A 17485-nucleotide genomic window follows, 5' to 3' on the forward strand; every position below is an offset into this window, starting at 1 on the left:
ATATTTAGTAGAACGGCAGGATGTTTGAGTCCAAAATGTTCCCAATGGCCAGGGTAAAAATTGAAAGATTACTCTCATTTTGTTTTGTAAGAAAGAACATGATATGAAAAAAAGAACATTGTCCAAAATGTTTCAAAAACCGTTTACATTTTTTCAATTATAATTTTTTTCTTTTGATCTTTGCAAATATTGTGTGGTTGAAAGCATCTTGATATCTTAGAAAATATACTCTTTGTTATTTGGGTCATAAATGAAGATAAGATGAAAACAATTAAGATGCAATATTTTTCGGCCACACAATTGCGTGTTAACGCTTCTCTCAGTACATGGAAAGGATCGTTGTAAAGGGTAGAGGTTTGCAAGAACTAATTTACGAAGAAACAAGACAAGGAGAACGGTTTACACATGCACCATCAAACTTCCATGAGAAGCTGTCGGAAAGGGAAATCAACAAGCACCCCAGATGGGACTTGAACCCACAATCCCTGGCTTAGGAGGCCAGTGCCTTATCCATTAGGCCACTGGGGCTTGATGGAGTAGCTTAAAAATCTAGACTTTTTTTGGTTACCACAAGAGTGCAGCACTCAATTTTGATTGAGTTATCACGAACGATCTTGTAAGTTTGAACTCCAAATTGAAACAAACCGTCCGAATGCACATGCATCTTTATTTTACAAGAGAGCCAGGGCTAACTTTGTCGGGTCACTGTACGTTACTAATGCCGATGATGGAAAGTTTATTGGACTACCAGAAGCCTGAAAAACTAAATAGATAGCTTCCACATTTCCCTTTCAATTATGACACCAGATTACGGTGGGACTCAGTAGACTTGTCCAACCTGCGGCAATTTTTAAAAATACAAAAACTTAAACAACAAATATCTCGTTGAAATTTCTCTCTTAATCTTGGCACTAGATCATGAACCGTTTCAACGACTTCAGTAGTAAAAAATACAAAACGAAGGCAAGAATAGAATGCTCCAGGTGAGGGTCGAACTCACAACCTCGGCATCACTCGACAGTTACTGCTTTATAAGTACCGCGCGCTGACCGATTGCGCCACTGGAGCCGACTGGGCACACCCCCTACGACATACATTCTATAAGAAAAAAAAAATGAAATGGGATAGTTCTTCAGAAAATTAATGATTGCTTACAACAGGTTTCTAAGATTTATAGATAAATAAAAACACCGCGCTAACTAGAAAAGGAGGATCAATAAATAAATAATTAATAAGGCTATACCATCCGCAGGAAACAGTACTGCATAAAATGGGGATATTATCCCAGTAGTCAATAATGGGCAATAATATCTATATAAGGCAGTAAAAAAGAGCAAATGCTCACAAAACCAGCAGAGTAATCAATAATAATAATAAAGCATGTTGCAAAAAATGTATAATAGATCAATAAAAAGACCGCACACTTACTTAGTGGAAGGTGACTGCTGAGAGGCTGCTGGCGCTGTCTAAATGGAAGATAACTGCTGAGAGGCTGATAGCGCCCCCTCTCTCTCACCGCTCTGTATAGCGGCTTTCCTCTGGCCCACGTGTGCCGCCTAGCAGCGTTCCAGACGCACGGAGGCTGTGCACTCACCGGGGAGGACGCTCCCCATATCTACAGGTGTTGTGCCGCCTCTTGTCGTGATCTTGGATCCTGCAGCTTCAGCTACCCGGACCGCTGAAGATCCCGTCTCATTACCTTCTGGGACAGCGCCCATTTTTGTTAGGACAGCGCTATCAGCCTCTCAGCAGTTATCTTCCATTTAGACAGCGCCAGCAGCCTCTCAGCAGTCACCTTCCACTAAGTAAGTGTGCGGTCTTTTTATTGATCTATTATACATTTTTTGCAACATGCTTTATTATTATTATTGATTACTCTGCTGGTTTTGTGAGCATTTGCTCTTTTTTACTGCCTTATATAGATATTATTGCCCATTATTGACTACTGGGATAATATCCCCATTTTATGCAGTACTGTTTCCTGCTGATGGTATAGCCTTATTAATTATTTATTTATTGATCCTCCTTTTCTAGTTAGCGCGGTGTTTTTATTTATCTATATCTTTTTACTGCGGTTCTTGACAGATTTAGCACAGTAACTGTCTAAAACACCTGCAGCTTTCTAGTAGATATCCCCTCTGGGAGCGCCGGTGTGTTTTTTTCTTTTTTAAGTTTCTAAGATTTTATTATAATGTTTGACAATATATATTTTACCATATCACGATCTTTATTAAAAATGAAAATGAGAAATTTAGACACTGGACGCCGGGTCATTTTAGACTCAAACATCCTGTTTTTTTTGGATCTGGAAATGCGCACGTACATTTGCTGCAATGAACAGACATTGACGATATAAAAAATTCTTCTGAATTCAGGGGCTGCAGGGTCATCTGTGACATCACCTTTTGTGATTCCTAGATCCTGTGTTAACAGCTGCGTACAGAGGTGTTGTCAGTCTTTGTAAGCATACCTCTGATATTTAGTAGAACGGCAGGATGTTTGAGTCCAAAATGTTCCCAATGGCCAGGGTAAAAATTGAAAGATTACTCTCATTTTGTTTTGTAAGAAAGAACATGATATGAAAAAAAGAACATTGTCCAAAATGTTTCAAAAACCGTTTACATTTTTTCAATTATAATTTTTTTCTTTTGATCTTTGCAAATATTGTGTGGTTGAAAGCATAACCATATCTTAGAAAATATACTCTTTGTTATTTGGGTCATAAATGAAGATAAGATGAAAACAATTAAGATGCAATATTTTTCGGCCACACAATTGCGTGTTAACGCTTCTCTCAGTACATGGAAAGGATCGTTGTAAAGGGTAGAGGTTTGCAAGAACTAATTTACGAAGAAACAAGACAAGGAGAACTTTTTACACATGCACCATCAAACTTCCATGAGAAGCTGTCGGAAAGGGAAATCAACAAGCACCCCAGATGGGACTTGAACCCACAATCCCTGGCTTAGGAGGCCAGTGCCTTATCCATTAGGCCACTGGGGCTTGATGGAGTAGCTTAAAAATCTAGACTTTTTTTGGTTACCACAAGAGTGCAGCACTCAATTTTGATTGAGTTATCACGAATGATCTTGTAAGTTTGAACTCCAAATTGAAACAAACCGTCCGAATGCACATGCATCTTTATTTTACAAGAGAGCCAGGGCTAACTTTGTCGGGTCACTGTACGTTACTAATGCCGATGATGGAAAGTTTATTGGACTACCAGAAGCCTGAAAAACTAAATAGATAGCTTCCACATTTCCCTTTCAATTACACCAGATTACGGTGGGACTCAGTAGACTTGTCCAACCTGCGGCAATTTTTAAAAATACAAAAACTTAAACAACAAATATCTCGTTGAAATTTCTCTCTTAATCTTGGCACTAGATCATGAACCGTTTCAACGACTTCAGTAGTAAAAAATACAAAACGAAGGCAAGAATAGAATGCTCCAGGTGAGGGTCGAACTCACAACCTCGGCATCACTCGACAGATACTGCTTTATAAGTACCGCGCGCTGACCGATTGCGCCACTGGAGCCGATTGGGCACACCCCCTACGACATACATTCTATAAGAAAAAAAAAATGAAATGGGATAGTTCTTCAGAAAATTAATGATTGCTTACAACAGGTTTCTAAGATTTTATTATAATGTTTGACAATATATATTTTACCATATCACGATCTTTATTAAAAATGAAAATGAGAAATTTAGACACTGGACGCCGGGTCATTTTAGACTCAAACATCCTGTTTTTCTTTGGATCTGGAAATGCGCACGTACATTTGCTGCAATGAACAGACATTGACGATATAAAAAATTCTTCTGAATTCAGGGGCTGCAGGGTCATCTGTGACATCACCTTTTGTGATTCCTAGATCCTGTGTTAACAGCTGCGTACAGAGGTGTTGTCAGTCTTTGTAACCATACCTCTGATATTTAGTAGAACGGCAGGATGTTTGAGTCCAAAATGTTCCCAATGGCCAGGGTAAAAATTGAAAGATTACTCTCATTTTGTTTTGTAAGAAAGAACATGATATGAAAAAAAGAACATTGTCCAAAATGTTTCAAAAACCGTTTACATTTTTTCAATTATAATTTTTTTCTTTTGATCTTTGCAAATATTGTGTGGTTGAAAGCATCTTGATATCTTAGAAAATATACTCTTTGTTATTTGGGTCATAAATGAAGATAAGATGAAAACAATTAAGATGCAATATTTTTCGGCCACACAATTGCGTGTTAACGCTTCTCTCAGTACATGGAAAGGATCGTTGTAAAGGGTAGAGGTTTGCAAGAACTAATTTACGAAGAAACAAGACAAGGAGAACGGTTTACACATGCACCATCAAACTTCCATGAGAAGCTGTCGGAAAGGGAAATCAACAAGCACCCCAGATGGGACTTGAACCCACAATCCCTGGCTTAGGAAGCCAGTGCCTTATCCATTAGGCCACTGGGGCTTGATGGAGTAGCTTAAAAATCTAGACTTTTTTTGGTTACCACAAGAGTGCAGCACTCAATTTTGATTGAGTTATCGCGAACGATCTTGTAAGTTTGAACTCCAAATTGAAACAAACCGTCCGAATGCACATGCATCTTTATTTTACAAGAGAGCCAGGGCTAACTTTGTCGGGTCACTGTACGTTACTAATGCCGATGATGGAAAGTTTATTGGACTACCAGAAGCCTGAAAAACTAAATAGATAGCTTCCACATTTCCCTTTCAATTATGACACCAGATTACGGTGGGACTCAGTAGACTTGTCCAACCTGCGGCAATTTTTAAAAATACAAAAACTTAAACAACAAATATCTCGTTGAAATTTCTCTCTTAATCTTGGCACTAGATCATGAACCGTTTCAACGACTTCAGTAGTAAAAAATACAAAACGAAGGCAAGAATAGAATGCTCCAGGTGAGGGTCGAACTCACAACCTCGGCATCACTCGACAGTTACTGCTTTATAAGTACCGCGCGCTGACCGATTGCGCCACTGGAGCCGACTGGGCACACCCCCTACGACATACATTCTATAAGAAAAAAAAAATGAAATGGGATAGTTCTTCAGAAAATTAATGATTGCTTACAACAGGTTTCTAAGATTTTATTATAATGTTTGACAATATATATTTTACCATATCACGATCTTTATTAAAAATGAAAATGAGAAATTTAGACACTGGACGCCGGGTCATTTTAGACTCAAACATCCTGTTTTTTTTTGGATCTGGAAATGCGCACGTACATTTGCTGCAATGAACAGACATTGACGATATAAAAAATTCTTCTGAATTCAGGGACTGCAGGGTCATCTGTGACATCACCTTTTGTGATTCCCAGATCCTGTGTTAACAGCTGCGTACAGAGGTGTTGTCAGTCTTTGTAACCATACCTCTGATATTTAGTAGAACGGCAGGATGTTTGAGTCCAAAATGTTCCCAATGGCCAGGGTAAAAATTGAAAGATTACTCTCATTTTGTTTTGTAAGAAAGAACATGATATGAAAAAAAGAACATTGTCCAAAATGTTTCAAAAACCGTTTACATTTTTTCAATTATAATTTTTTTCTTTTGATCTTTGCAAATATTGTGTGGTTGAAAGCATAACCATATCTTAGAAAATATACTCTTTGTTATTTGGGTCATAAATGAAGATAAGATGAAAACAATTAAGATGCAATATTTTTCGGCCACACAATTGCGTGTTAACGCTTCTCTCAGTACATGGAAAGGATCGTTGTAAAGAGTAGAGGTTTGCAAGAACTAATTTACGAAGAAACAAGACAAGGAGAACGGTTTACACATGCACCATCAAACTTCCATGAGAAGCTGTCGTAAAGGGAAATCAACAAGCACCCCAGATGGGACTTGAACCCACAATCCCTGGCTTAGGAGGCCAGTGCCTTATCCATTAGGCCACTGGGGCTTGATGGAGTAGCTTAAAAATCTAGACTTTTTTTGGTTACCACAAGAGTGCAGCACTCAATTTTGATTGAGTTATCACGAACGATCTTGTAAGTTTGAACTCCAAATTGAAACAAACCGTCCGAATGCACATGCATCTTTATTTTACAAGAGAGCCAGGGCTAACTTTGTCGGGTCACTGTACGTTACTAATGCCGATGATGGAAAGTTTATTGGACTACCAGAAGCCTGAAAAACTAAATAGATAGCTTCCACATTTCCCTTTCAATTATGACACCAGATTACGGTGGGACTCAGTAGACTTGTCCAACCTGCGGCAATTTTTAAAAATACAAAAACTTAAACAACAAATATCTCGTTGAAATTTCTCTCTTAATCTTGGCACTAGATCATGAACCGTTTCAACGACTTCAGTAGTAAAAAATACAAAACGAAGGCAAGAATAGAATGCTCCAGGTGAGGGTCGAACTCACAACCTCGGCATCACTCGACAGTTACTGCTTTATAAGTACCGCGCGCTGACCGATTGCGCCACTGGAGCCGATTGGGCACACCCCCTACGACATACATTCTATAAGAAAAAAAAAATGAAATGGGATAGTTCTTCAGAAAATTAATGATTGCTTACAACAGGTTTCTAAGATTTTATTATAATGTTTGACAATATATATTTTACCATATCACGATCTTTATTAAAAATGAAAATGAGAAATTTAGACACTGGACGCCGGGTCATTTTAGACTCAAACATCCTGTTTTTCTTTGGATCTGGAAATGCGCACGTACATTTGCTGCAATGAACAGACATTGACGATATAAAAAATTCTTCTGAATTCAGGGGCTGCAGGGTCATCTGTGACATCACCTTTTGTGATTCCTAGATCCTGTGTTAACAGCTGCGTACAGAGGTGTTGTCAGTCTTTGTAACCATACCTCTGATATTTAGTAGAACGGCAGGATGTTTGAGTCCAAAATGTTCCCAATGGCCAGGGTAAAAATTGAAAGATTACTCTCATTTTGTTTTGTAAGAAAGAACATGATATGAAAAAAAGAACATTGTCCAAAATGTTTCAAAAACCGTTTACATTTTTTCAATTATAATTTTTTTCTTTTGATCTTTGCAAATATTGTGTGGTTGAAAGCATCTTGATATCTTAGAAAATATACTCTTTGTTATTTGGGTCATAAATGAAGATAAGATGAAAACAATTAAGATGCAATATTTTTCGGCCACACAATTGCGTGTTAACGCTTCTCTCAGTACATGGAAAGGATCGTTGTAAAGGGTAGAGGTTTGCAAGAACTAATTTACGAAGAAACAAGACAAGGAGAACGGTTTACACATGCACCATCAAACTTCCATGAGAAGCTGTCGGAAAGGGAAATCAACAAGCACCCCAGATGGGACTTGAACCCACAATCCCTGGCTTAGGAGGCCAGTGCCTTATCCATTAGGCCACTGGGGCTTGATGGAGTAGCTTAAAAATCTAGACTTTTTTTGGTTACCACAAGAGTGCAGCACTCAATTTTGATTGAGTTATCGCGAACGATCTTGTAAGTTTGAACTCCAAATTGAAACAAACCGTCCGAATGCACATGCATCTTTATTTTACAAGAGAGCCAGGGCTAACTTTGTCGGGTCACTGTACGTTACTAATGCCGATGATGGAAAGTTTATTGGACTACCAGAAGCCTGAAAAACTAAATAGATAGCTTCCACATTTCCCTTTCAATTATGACACCAGATTACGGTGGGACTCAGTAGACTTGTCCAACCTGCGGCAATTTTTAAAAATACAAAAACTTAAACAACAAATATCTCGTTGAAATTTCTCTCTTAATCTTGGCACTAGATCATGAACCGTTTCAACGACTTCAGTAGTAAAAAATACAAAACGAAGGCAAGAATAGAATGCTCCAGGTGAGGGTCGAACTCACAACCTCGGCATCACTCGACAGTTACTGCTTTATAAGTACCGCGCGCTGACCGATTGCGCCACTGGAGCCGACTGGGCACACCCCCTACGACATACATTCTATAAGAAAAAAAAAATGAAATGGGATAGTTCTTCAGAAAATTAATGATTGCTTACAACAGGTTTCTAAGATTTTATTATAATGTTTGACAATATATATTTTACCATATCACGATCTTTATTAAAAATGAAAATGAGAAATTTAGACACTGGACGCCGGGTCATTTTAGACTCAAACATCCTGTTTTTTTTTGGATCTGGAAATGCGCACGTACATTTGCTGCAATGAACAGACATTGACGATATAAAAAATTCTTCTGAATTCAGGGGCTGCAGGGTCATCTGTGACATCACCTTTTGTGATTCCCAGATCCTGTGTTAACAGCTGCGTACAGAGGTGTTGTCAGTCTTTGTAACCATACCTCTGATATTTAGTAGAACGGCAGGATGTTTGAGTCCAAAATGTTCCCAATGGCCAGGGTAAAAATTGAAAGATTACTCTCATTTTGTTTTGTAAGAAAGAACATGATATGAAAAAAAGAACATTGTCCAAAATGTTTCAAAAACCGTTTACATTTTTTCAATTATAATTTTTTTCTTTTGATCTTTGCAAATATTGTGTGGTTGAAAGCATAACCATATCTTAGAAAATATACTCTTTGTTATTTGGGTCATAAATGAAGATAAGATGAAAACAATTAAGATGCAATATTTTTCGGCCACACAATTGCGTGTTAACGCTTCTCTCAGTACATGGAAAGGATCGTTGTAAAGAGTAGAGGTTTGCAAGAACTAATTTAGGAATAAACAAGACAACTAGAACAGTTTACACATGCACCATCAAACTTCCATGAGAAGCTGTCGGAAAGGGAAATCAACAAGCACCCCAGATGGGACTTGAACCCACAATCCCTGGCTTAGGAGGCCAGTGCCTTATCCATTAGGCCACTGGGGCTTGATGGAGTAGCTTAAAAATCAAGACTTTTTTTGGTTACCATAAGAGTGCAGCACTCAATTTTGATTGAGTTATCACGAACGATCTTGTAAGTTTGAACTCCAAATTGAAACAAACCGTCCGAATGCACATGCATCTTTATTTTAGAAGAGAGCCAGGGCTAACTTTGTCGGGTCACTGTACGTTATTAATGCCGATGATGGAAAGTTTATTGGACTACCAGAAGCCTGAAAAACTAAATAGATAGCTTCCACATTTCCCTTTCAATTATGACACCAGATTACGGTGGGACTCAATAGTCTTGTCCAACCTGCGGCAATTTTAAAAAATACAAAAACTTAAACAACAAATATCTCATTGAAATTTCGCTCTTAATCTTGGCACTAGATCATGAACCGTTTCAACGACTTCAGTAGTAAAAAATACAAAACGAAGGCAAGAATAGAATGCTCCAGGTGAGGGTCGAACGCACAACCTCGGCATCACCCGACAGTTACTGCTTTATAAGTACCGCGCGCTGACCGATTGCGCCACTGGAGCCGACTGGGTACACCCCCTACGACATACATTCTATAAAAAAAAAAAAAATGAAATGGGATAGTTCTTCAGAAAATTAATGATTGCTTACAACAGGTTTCTAAGATTTCATTATAATGTTTGACAATATATATTTTACCATATCACAATCTTTATTAAAAATGAAAATGAGAAATTTAGACACTGGACGCTGGGTCATTTTAGACTCAAACATCCTGGTTTTTTTTTTTATCTGGAAATGTGCACGTACATTTGCTGCAATGAACAGACATTGACGATATAAAAAATTCTTCTGAATTCAGGGGCTGCAGGGTCATCTGTGACATCACCTTTTGTGATTCCTACATCGTTGAAAGATTACTCTCATTTTGTTTTGTAAGAAAGAACATGATATGAAAAAAAGAACATTGTCCAAAATGTTTCAAAAACCGTTTACATTTTTTCAATTATAATTTTCTATTTTGATCTTTGCAAATATTGTGTGGTTGAAAGCATAACCATATCTTAGAAAATATACTCTTTGTTATTTGGGTCATAAATGAAGATGAAAACAATTAAGATGCAATATTTGTCTGCCACACAATTGCGTGTTAACGCTTCTCTCAGGACATGGAAAGGATCGTTGTAAAGGGTAGAGGTTTGCAAGAACTAATTTAGGAATAAACAAGACAACTAGAACAGTTTACACATGCACCATCAAACTTCCATGAGAAGCTGTCGGAAAGGGAAATCAACAAGCACCCCAGATGGGACTTGAACCCACAATCCCTGGCTTAGGAGGCCAGTGCCTTATCCATTAGGCCACTGGGGCTTGATGGAGTAGCTTAAAAATCAAGACTTTTTTTGGTTACCATAAGAGTGCAGCACTCAATTTTGATTGAGTTATCACGAACGATCTTGTAAGTTTGAACTCCAAATTGAAACAAACCGTCCGAATGCACATGCATCTTTATTTTAGAAGAGAGCCAGGGCTAACTTTGTCGGGTCACTGTACGTTATTAATGCCGATGATGGAAAGTTTATTGGACTACCAGAAGCCTGAAAAACTAAATAGATAGCTTCCACATTTCCCTTTCAATTATGACACCAGATTACGGTGGGACTCAATAGTCTTGTCCAACCTGCGGCAATTTTAAAAAATACAAAAACTTAAACAACAAATATCTCGTTGAAATTTCGCTCTTAATCTTGGCACAAGATCATGAACCGTTTCAACGACTTCAGTAGTAAAAAATACAAAACGAAGGCAAGAATAGAATGCTCCAGGTGAGGGTCGAACTCACAACCTCGGCATCACTCGACAGTTACTGCTTTATAAGTACCGCGCGCTGACCGATTGCGCCACTGGAGCCGACTGGGTACACCCCCCTACGACATACATTCTATAAAAAAAAAAAAAATGAAATGGGATAGTTCTTCAGAAAATTAATGATTGCTTACAACAGGTTTCTAAGATTTTATTATAATGTTTGACAATATATATTTTACCATATCACAATCTTTATTAAAAATGAAAATGAGAAATTTAGACACTGGACGCTGGGTCATTTTAGACTCAAACATCCTGGTTTTTTTTTTATCTGGAAATGCGCACGTACATTTGCTGCAATGAACAGACATTGACGATATAAAAAAATCTTCTGAATTCAGGGGCTGCAGGGTCATCTGTGACATCACCTTTTGTGATTCCTACATCCTGTGTTAACAGCTGCGTACAGAGGTGTTGTCAGTCTTTGTAACCATACCTCTGATATTAAGTAAAACTGCTCTAGAATGGCAGGATGTTTGAGTCCAAAATGTTCCCAATGGCCAGGGTAGAAATTGAAAGATTACTCTCATTTTGTTTTGTAAGAAAGAACATGATATGAAAAAAAGAACATTGTCCAAAATGTTTCAAAAACCGTTTACATTTTTTCAATTATAATTTTCTATTTTGATCTTTGCAAATATTGTGTGGTTGAAAGCATAACCATATCTTAGAAAATATACTCTTTGTTATTTGGGTCATAAATGAAGATGAAAACAATTAAGATGCAATATTTGTCTGCCACACAATTGCGTGTTAACGCTTCTCTCAGGACATGGAAAGGATCGTTGTAAAGGGTAGAGGTTTGCAAGAACTAATTTAGGAAGAAACAAGACAAGGAGAACGGTTTACACATGCACCATGAAACTTCCATGACAAGCTGTCGGAAAGGAAAATCAACAAGCACCCCAGATGGAACTTGAACCTACAATCCCTGGCTTAGGAGGCCAGTGCCTTATCCAGAAGGCCACTGGGGCTTCATGGAGTAGCTTAAAAATCAAGACTTTTTTTGGTTACCACAAGAGTACAGCACTCAATTTTGATTGAGTTATCACGAACGATCTTGTAAGTTTGAACTCCAAATTGAAACAAACCGTCCGAATGCACATGCATCTTTATTTTAGAAGAGAGCCAGGGCTAACTTTGTCGGGTCACTGTACGTTATTAATGCCGATGATGGAAAGTTTATTGGACTACCAGAAGCCTGAAAAACTAAATAGATAGCTTCCACATTTCCCTTTCAATTATGACACCAGATTACGGTGGGACTCAATAGTCTTGTCCAACCTGCGGCAATTTTAAAAAATACAAAAACTTAAACAACAAATATCTCGTTGAAATTTCGCTCTTAATCTTGGCACTAGATCATGAACCGTTTCAATGACTTCAGTAGTAAAAAATACAAAACGAAGGCAAGAATAGAATGCTCCAGGTGAGGGTCGAACTCACAACCTCGGCATCACTCGACAGTTACTGCTTTATAAGTACCGCGCGCTGACCGATTGCGCCACTGGAGCCGACTGGGTACACCCCCTACGACATACATTCTATAAAAAAAAAAAAATGAAATGGGATAGTTCTTCAGAAAATTAATGATTGCTTACAACAGGTTTCTAAGATTTTATTATAATGTTTGACAATATATATTTTACCATATCACAATCTTTATTAAAAATGAAAATGAGAAATTTAGACACTGGACGCTGGGTCATTTTAGACTCAAACATCCTGGTTTTTTTTTTATCTGGAAATGCGCACGTACATTTGCTGCAATGAACAGACATTGACGATATAAAAAATTCTTCTGAATTCAGGGGCTGCAGGGTCATCTGTGACATCACCTTTTGTGATTCCTACATCCTGTGTTAACAGCTGCGTACAGAGGTGTTGTCAGTCTTTGTAACCATACCTCTGATATTAAGTAAAACTGCTCTAGAACGGCAGGATGTTTGAGTCCAAAATGTTCCCAATGGCCAGGGTAAAAATTTAAAGATTACTCTCATTTTGTTTTGTAAGAAAGAACATGATATGAAAAAAAGAACATTGTCCAAAATGTTTCAAAAACCGTTTACATTTTTTCAATTATAATTTTCTATTTTGATCTTTGCAAATATTGTGTGGTTGAAAGCATAACCATATCTTAGAAAATATACTCTTTGTTATTTGGGTCATAAATGAAGATGAAAACAATTAAGATGCAATATTTGTCTGCCACTAGGGTTGAGCGAAACGGGTCGTTCATTTTCAAAAGTCGCCGACTTTTGGCAAAGTCGGGTTTCATGAAACCCGATCCAACCCCTGTGCGGGGTCGGCCATGCGGTATGCGACTTTCGCTCCAAAGTCACGTTTCAATGACGCGAAAAGCGCCATTTCTCTGCCAATGAAGGTAAACGCAGAGTGTGGGCAGCGTGATGACCTAGGTCCTGGTCCCCACCATCTTAGAGAAGGGCATTGCAGTGATTGGCTTGCTGTCTGCGGCGTCACAGGGGCTATAAAGGGGAGTTCCCGCCGACCGCCATGTTACTGCTGCTGATCTGAGCTTAGGGAGAGGTTGCTGCCGCTTCGTCAGAAGCAGGGATAGCGTTAGGCAGGGTCCATTAACCACCAAACCGCTTGTGCTGTAGCGATTTCCACTGCCCAACACCACCTTCGGTGTGCAGGGACAGTGGAAGCTACATTTTTTTTTTCCCCCTCAGCGCTGTAGCTCATTGGGCTGCCCTAGAAGGCTCCCTGATAGCTGCATTGCTGTGTGTACGCCGCTGTGCAAACCAACTGCTTTTTTCAAAGCACAAATCCTCTTGTTCCTTCCTTTCTGCACAGCTATCTTTTTGGATTGTACACACTTTTTATTTAATTTGTGCATCAGTCCACTCCTTATTGCTGCCTGCCATACCTGGCTGAGATTACTGCAGGGAGATAGTAATTGAAGGACACTCCCTGTTTTTTTTTTTTTTTTTGTGGGAGATTAAGATTGACATTTCTGCTAGAGTGCCATCCCTGTCTGTGTCATCTCTCACTCAGTGGGCCATAGAAAGCCTATTTATTTTTTTGCTTGATTTGGGTTATAAAATCTACCTGAAAAAATCACTACATCAATCAGTGGGAGAAAAATATTGGCCTCAGGACTTGTGTGCCACTCTTGACTCCTGTGTGCATCATCACTCACTCAGTGGGCCATAGAAAGCCTATTTATTTTTTTGCTTGATTTTGGTTCTAAAATCTACCTGAAAAAATCACTACATCAATCAGTGGGAGAAAAATATTGGCCTCAGGGCTTGTGTGCCACTCCTGACTCCTGTGTGCATCATCACTCACTCAGTGGGCCATAGAAAGCCCTTTTTTTTTTTGCTTTATTTGGGTTCTAAATTCTACCTGAAAAAATCAATAAATCAATCAGTGGGAGATTAATATTGGCCTTTGGGCTTGTGTGCCAGTCCTAAGCGTGCCATCTCTCTCTCTCAGATAGTGGGCCATAGAAAGCCTATTTATTTTTTTTTTTTTATTGGGTTTATAAATTTTCCCTGGAAAAAAAAAAAAAGTGGGAGATTAATATTGGCCTCTGGGCTTGTGTGCCAGTCCTGAGCGTGCCATCTCTCTCACAAATAGTGGGCCATAGAAAGCCTATTTATTTATTTTTTTTTGGTTTTATAAATTCTCCCTTAAAAAAAAAAGGGAGATTAATATTGGCCTTTGGGCTTGGGTGCCAGTCCTAAGCGTGCCATCTCTCTCTGTCTCTCAGATAGTGGGCCATAGAAAGCCTATTTATTATTTTTTTTATTGGGTTTATAAATTTTCCCTGGAACAAAAAAAAAAAGTGGGAGATAAATATTGGCCTCTGGGCTTGTGTGCCACTCCTGACTCCTGTGTGCGTCATCTCTCACTCAGTGGGCCATAGAAAGCCTTTTTTTGTTTTATTTGTTTTCTAAATTCTCCCTGAAAAAATCATTTTATTTTCTTTGGTTTCTAAATTCTTCCTGAAAAAATCATTTTATTCTATTTTTTTTTTCCTAAAGTCTCCCTGAAAAAAAACAAAAAAAAAAACAAATCAGTGGGAGATTAATATTGCCCTTTCTGCTTGTGTGCCAGTCTTGACTCCTGGGTGTGCCATCTCTCTCTCTCTCTCCAATTGTGGGCCATAGAAAGCCTATTATTTTTTTTAGCTTGATTTGGGTTCCAAAATCTACCTGAAAAAATCACTACATCAATCAGTGGGAAATAAATATTGGCCTCTGGGCTTGTGTGCCACTCCTGACTCCTGTGTGCGTCATCTCTCACTCAGTGGGCCATAGAAAGCCTTTTTTTGTTTTATTTGTTTTCTAAATTCTCCCTGAAAAAATCATTTTATTTTATTTGGTTTCTAAATTCTTCCTGAAAAAATCATTTTATTCTATTTTTTTTTTCCTAAAGTCTCCCTGAAAAAAAACAAAAAAAAAACAAATCAGTGGGAGATTAATATTGCCCTTTCTGCTTGTGTGCCAGTCTTGACTCCTGGGTGTGCCATCTCTCTCTCTCTCTCCAATTGTGGGCCATAGAAAGCCTATTATTTTTTTTAGCTTGATTTGGGTTCCAAAATCTACCTGAAAAAATCACTACATCAATCAGTGGGAGATAAATATTGGCCTCTGGGCTTGTGTGCCACTCCTGACTCCTGTGTGCGTCATCTCTCACTCAGTGGGCCATAGAAAGCCTTTTTTTGTTTTATTTGTTTTCTAAATTCTCCCTGAAAAAATCATTTTATTTTCTTTGGTTTCTAAATTCTTCCTGAAAAAATCATTTTATTCTATTTTTTTTTTCCTAAAGTCTCCCTGAAAAAAAACAAAAAAAAAAAACAAATCAGTGGGAGATTAATATTGCCCTTTCTGCTTGTGTGCCAGTCTTGACTCCTGGGTGTGCCATCTCTCTCTCTCTCTCCAATTGTGGGCCATAGAAAGCCTATTATTTTTTTTAGCTTGATTTGGGTTCCAAAATCTACCTGAAAAAATCACTACATCAATCAGTGGGAGATAAATATTGGCCTCTGGGCTTGTGTGCCACTCCTGACTCCTGTGTGCGTCATCTCTCACTCAGTGGGCCATAGAAAGCCTTTTTTTGTTTTATTTGTTTTCTAAATTCTCCCTGAAAAAATCATTTTATTTTATTTGGTTTCTAAATTCTTCCTGAAAAAATCATTTTATTCTATTTTTTTTTCCTAAAGTCTCCCTGAAAAAAAAAAAAAAAAAACTAATCAGTGGGAGATTAATATTGCCCTTTCTGCTTGTGTGCCAGTCTTGACTCCTGGGTGTGCCATCTCTCTCTCTCTCTCTCCAATTGTGGGCCATAGAAAGCCTATTATTTTTTTTAGCTTGATTTGGGTTCCAAAATCTACCTGAAAAAATCACTACATCAATCAGTGGGAGATAAATATTGGCCTCTGGGCTTGTGTGCCACTCCTGACTCCTGTGTGCGTCATCTCTCACTCAGTGGGCCATAGAAAGCCTTTTTTTGTTTTATTTGTTTTCTAAATTCTCCCTGAAAAAATCATTTTAATTTCTTTGGTTTCTAAATTCTTCCTGAAAAAATCATTTTATTCTATTTTTTTTTTTCCTAAAGTCTCCCTGAAAAAAAAAAAAAAAAAAACAAATCAGTGGGAGATTAATATTGCCCTTTCTGCTTGTGTGCCAGTCTTGACTCCTGGGTGTGCCATCTCTCTCTCTCTCTCCAATTGTGGGCCATAGAAAGCCTATTATTTTTTTTAGCTTGATTTGGGTTCCAAAATCTACCTGAAAAAATCACTACATCAATCAGTGGGAGATAAATATTGGCCTCTGGGCTTGTGTGCCACTCCTGACTCCTGTGTGCGTCATCTCTCACTCAGTGGGCCATAGAAAGCCTTTTTTTGTTTTATTTGTTTTCTAAATTCTCCCTGAAAAAATCATTTTATTTTATTTGGTTTCTAAATTCTTCCTGAAAAAATCATTTTATTCTATTTTTTTTTCCTAAAGTCTCCCTGAAAAAAAAAAAAAAACAAACAAATCAGTGGGAGATTAATATTGCCCTTTCTGCTTGTGTGCCAGTCTTGACTCCTGGGTGTGCCATCTCTCTCTCTCTCTCCAATTGTGGGCCATAGAAAGCCTATTATTTTTTTTAGCTTGATTTGGGTTCCAAAATCTACCTGAAAAAATCACTACATCATTTAGTGGGAGATAAATATTGGCCTCTGGGCTTGTGTGCCACTCCTGACTCCTGTGTGCGTCATCTCTCACTCAGTGGGCCATAGAAAGCCTTTTTTTGTTTTATTTGTTTTCTAAATTCTCCCTGAAAAAATCATTTTATTTTCTTTGGTTTCTAAATTCTTCCTGAAAAAATCATTTTATTCTATTTTTTTTTTCCTAAAGTCTCCCTGAAAAAAAAAAAAAAAAAACAAATCAGTGGGAGATTAATATTGCCCTTTCTGCTTGTGTGCCAGTCTTGACTCCTGGGTGTGCCATCTCTCTCTCTCTCTCCAATTGTGGGCCATAGAAAGCCTATTATTTTTTTAGCTTGATTTGGGTTCCAAAATCTACCTGAAAAAATCACTACATCAATCAGTGGGAGATAAATATTGGCCTCTGGGCTTGTGTGCCACTCCTGACTCCTGTGTGCGTCATCTCTCACTCAGTGGGCCATAGAAAGCCTTTTTTTGTTTTATTTGTTTTCTAAATTCTCCCTTAAAAAATCATTTTATTTTATTTGGTTTCTAAATTCTTCCTGAAAAAATCATTTTATTCTATTTTTTTTTCCTAAAGTCTCCCTGAAAAAAAACC

At 38.0% G+C, this 17485-nt stretch overlaps 13 non-coding genes across 13 annotated transcripts; all 13 read right to left on the reverse strand.

Moving 5' to 3' along the window:
- Positions 1-455: 455 nt before the first annotated feature.
- Positions 456-528, reverse strand: TRNAR-CCU (transfer RNA arginine (anticodon CCU)). Its single transcript has one exon. It is a non-coding gene; the product is annotated as a tRNA-Arg (tRNA).
- A 447-nt stretch (positions 529-975) lies between these two features.
- On the reverse strand, positions 976-1068 carry TRNAI-UAU (transfer RNA isoleucine (anticodon UAU)). Its single transcript is given in 2 exon segments — positions 976-1011; positions 1031-1068. It is a non-coding gene; the product is annotated as a tRNA-Ile (tRNA).
- A 1862-nt stretch (positions 1069-2930) lies between these two features.
- On the reverse strand, positions 2931-3003 carry TRNAR-CCU (transfer RNA arginine (anticodon CCU)). The gene has a single exon. It is a non-coding gene; the product is annotated as a tRNA-Arg (tRNA).
- A 444-nt stretch (positions 3004-3447) lies between these two features.
- Positions 3448-3540, reverse strand: TRNAI-UAU (transfer RNA isoleucine (anticodon UAU)). The gene is given in 2 exon segments: positions 3448-3483; positions 3503-3540. It is a non-coding gene; the product is annotated as a tRNA-Ile (tRNA).
- A 1372-nt stretch (positions 3541-4912) lies between these two features.
- TRNAI-UAU (transfer RNA isoleucine (anticodon UAU)) lies at positions 4913-5005 on the reverse strand. Its single transcript is given in 2 exon segments — positions 4913-4948; positions 4968-5005. It is a non-coding gene; the product is annotated as a tRNA-Ile (tRNA).
- An 852-nt stretch (positions 5006-5857) lies between these two features.
- On the reverse strand, positions 5858-5930 carry TRNAR-CCU (transfer RNA arginine (anticodon CCU)). Its single transcript has one exon. It is a non-coding gene; the product is annotated as a tRNA-Arg (tRNA).
- Positions 5931-6377: 447 nt separating this feature from the next.
- TRNAI-UAU (transfer RNA isoleucine (anticodon UAU)) lies at positions 6378-6470 on the reverse strand. Its single transcript is given in 2 exon segments — positions 6378-6413; positions 6433-6470. It is a non-coding gene; the product is annotated as a tRNA-Ile (tRNA).
- An 852-nt stretch (positions 6471-7322) lies between these two features.
- On the reverse strand, positions 7323-7395 carry TRNAR-CCU (transfer RNA arginine (anticodon CCU)). The gene has a single exon. It is a non-coding gene; the product is annotated as a tRNA-Arg (tRNA).
- A 447-nt stretch (positions 7396-7842) lies between these two features.
- TRNAI-UAU (transfer RNA isoleucine (anticodon UAU)) lies at positions 7843-7935 on the reverse strand. Its single transcript is given in 2 exon segments — positions 7843-7878; positions 7898-7935. It is a non-coding gene; the product is annotated as a tRNA-Ile (tRNA).
- Positions 7936-8787: 852 nt separating this feature from the next.
- Positions 8788-8860, reverse strand: TRNAR-CCU (transfer RNA arginine (anticodon CCU)). The gene has a single exon. It is a non-coding gene; the product is annotated as a tRNA-Arg (tRNA).
- A 1275-nt stretch (positions 8861-10135) lies between these two features.
- TRNAR-CCU (transfer RNA arginine (anticodon CCU)) lies at positions 10136-10208 on the reverse strand. The gene has a single exon. It is a non-coding gene; the product is annotated as a tRNA-Arg (tRNA).
- Positions 10209-10655: 447 nt separating this feature from the next.
- TRNAI-UAU (transfer RNA isoleucine (anticodon UAU)) lies at positions 10656-10748 on the reverse strand. Its single transcript is given in 2 exon segments — positions 10656-10691; positions 10711-10748. It is a non-coding gene; the product is annotated as a tRNA-Ile (tRNA).
- A 1379-nt stretch (positions 10749-12127) lies between these two features.
- On the reverse strand, positions 12128-12220 carry TRNAI-UAU (transfer RNA isoleucine (anticodon UAU)). Its single transcript is given in 2 exon segments — positions 12128-12163; positions 12183-12220. It is a non-coding gene; the product is annotated as a tRNA-Ile (tRNA).
- Positions 12221-17485: the final 5265 nt, after the last annotated feature.

The sequence above is a fragment of the Ranitomeya imitator genome, chromosome 4 (genome assembly GCF_032444005.1).
Source record: "Ranitomeya imitator isolate aRanImi1 chromosome 4, aRanImi1.pri, whole genome shotgun sequence".
NCBI lineage: Eukaryota > Metazoa > Chordata > Amphibia > Anura > Dendrobatidae > Ranitomeya > Ranitomeya imitator.